The sequence below is a fragment of the Sinocyclocheilus anshuiensis genome, unplaced genomic scaffold (assembly GCF_001515605.1).
Source record: "Sinocyclocheilus anshuiensis isolate Anshui unplaced genomic scaffold, SAMN03320099.WGS_v1.1 scaffold643, whole genome shotgun sequence".
Lineage (NCBI taxonomy): Eukaryota > Metazoa > Chordata > Actinopteri > Cypriniformes > Cyprinidae > Sinocyclocheilus > Sinocyclocheilus anshuiensis.
The window spans coordinates 932,259-935,114 of NW_015551067.1; positions in this window are offsets into that span (position 1 = coordinate 932,259).

Here is a 2,856-nt window from a genome sequence, read left to right on the forward strand (position 1 = left end):
CCCTCCTCCACTGTCTTTTTGCGCTCCACTCCACCCCCCCACTTTCCCCCCTCTCTTCTCGGTAGAGCATCAGAGTGCTGCAGGGTCCTAGGGCCTGGTTGTGTTTGCTGGCGTGTTTGTACAGTGTATTCCTTCCAGGCCCGGACTGGCATGCTCCCGGTGCTCAAATTTTTTCATTCGATAATAAATCATAAATCGTGCAGGTCGGTTTCATCTGTAAATACGCTAGAAAGTTTTGTCTTTATTAACATAGTTGAGTATTCAACTGCTAATAGGCTATCTGTTAGGCTATCAGTAGCACCCCATTATTATCATCATTCAGAATGCTGTACTAAAGGACATCAATATCGATTGTAAAGCTACATTAAAAAATTTTAGCAGAGACAGATATTCACATGGATTTATTGTACAGGGAGGGAGGGAGCTAGAGCAGGCAGCAACACAAAAGTAATAGCCTATGAGTAACAGGCTTTTTTTATTAAAATGTAATTTATTCCTGTGATCAAAGCTGAATTTAATAGGGGGGTGAAGGTGCAGTGCAAGAGAGAATCTTTAATTATTTTCCACGGCCCCAGACTAAGGATTTAGACCTTTTTTATGTGATGGCCATACAAATAATAGGGTTGTCTGGTTTCAGAAATTGTTGTGGATGTATAGGCTATATACAGGAAATAAGGGGCCAAAATTGCACCTTTTGGGGTACAACTGGAGCAGGACCCTTAAAAGGACATATTTGTTCCTTTTTTACCCCGAATAGGTAGGCCTACAAATTAGTACCTTAAGGGTGCGAATTACTACTCTTAAGGTACTAATATGTACAGTGTACTGCTGTCAAGCTGTTGTACCCCTATACAATTTTGGCCCTTTTTTTTCTGTGTGGCCTGGATGAGTGTGAGATTTCCCTGCCTGAAATTGCATCCCAGTACGGGCCTGATTCCTGCTACTGGACACACATCAGTATGACACAAGTCTCCACTCTCTCTCTCTCTCATACAACCTTCCTTGCTCTTTTTTCCAGAAGGTGCTTCAGAACAGTCGGCATGTTGGCATGAGGTTGTCTTGTCAAGCATTGTTCAAGCTCAGTCAAAATATGGCCACAGAGCCACAGAGTGGACTGTCACTGAGAGATCCTGTCCACTTGTCCACTGATCAAAAAAGAAAGACACAGTTTAAAGTCAACATCAAATCATATACTTCCATAATGTGGCGTAGTTATGACTGAGACACGGTATTCAACCAAAGAGAGGTTGGTCATGTCTGCCAAAAAAAACCAAAAAAAAATGCTCATTTCAACATCAAATCAAATCTGACCACATTTAGTTTCTTAATGCCCAGTTCTGCTCCTATGGTATGAATGATTCACAATTTAAAAGTTTGGGGTCATTAAGATTTTTTTTTTTTTAATTGATACTTTTATTCAGCAAGGTGCACGCTTTTGAACTTTATGATCATCAAAGAATCCTGAGAAAAAAAATTATGGTTGATATTAATAAGAAATGTGTCTCGAGCAGTAAATTCGCATATTAGAATGAATTCTGAAGAATCATGTGACACTGACGATTGGAGTAATGATGCTGAAAATTCAGCTTTGCCATCACAGAAAAAAACAAACAAATGAGGAAATAAAAGTTGAAAAATATATATATATTCAAATAGAAATTAGTTATTTTAAAATGCAATAATATCTCACAATATTGCTGTTTTACTGTATTTCTGATCAAATAAATGTTGCTTTTGTGAGCATAAGAGATTTCAAAAACATTAAAAAAGTAGTGTCATTTGATAGAAATGTTCTGTTTAATCATAATCTCTCATGATCACGCAACAAGAAACATATAATGCCACCAGTGTAGTCTGATATACTCATATGTGCTGGTTCTTAATAGTAAATTAAAAACATACAGCCTGACCAATGCAGCCCAATTCTTGAATGAGTCTTTTATTTCTTTTAATGACTAGTTATAAAAAAAGATCAGTTTGAATCTGTCTGGAACACTGCTCTGTCCATTTTATTAGCAGAGAATTTATTTCATACTGCAAAAAGTAAGCAATCAGAACTTAATCAAATTAAAACAAAACCAAAAGTGATACTCAAATGCCCTCTACCACAACCCACTCTTCCTCTGAAATGACTTTTGTCATTTTCATTGACATCACTTTGGCTTCACGTGCTGTTGGATATAATATAATATAGGCAACAGAATACATAATAAACCATAGGCAACAGATATTAGATATTTAGCAACATCATTTAGAACACTCACTTTTCACAATCCAGTCAATAACCAAAGTACAAAATCAAAATCAGGTAAACAGGGCTATTTGATACAGACTTTAAGTGAACAGTGCTGTATTGTGCTGTGTCTATAGAAAATCTAGTCAGAATTTTTTAATCCATGGCAGTAAACTCTTCGAATTGTTTTTACCCCTCTGACCCACTTCTAGATGCTGTTTTTGTGAAATTAAGATTTCTGTTCAATATAGAGAAAGAAGCAGGAGAAAAACATTGTGTTCTGTCCTGGATTTTAACATTAATACGATGGACCTCAGGGGACCCCGACTGGGATAAAGCTGAGTGCAGGGGATGGACATTAGTAATCAATAAAAATCCTTGAGGCTTATGTGGCCTGGTTTCATGAAGTGTGCTTTCTCTCCCTCCCCTGCCTGCACCGCTGGAGTCTTTCATGTGGTGGTGTTGTTGTTGATGGGAATAGGTGAGTCAACACGGTGAATCTGATGCTTCATTTGTCTTGTGTTGTCAGGACCACAGCTGTTTGGTGGAGTGTATGGTCAGCATGGATCAATAGCCTTTCCTCTTGCCTGCTGCACCCTTGCTGACAACAAACACGCACAGCA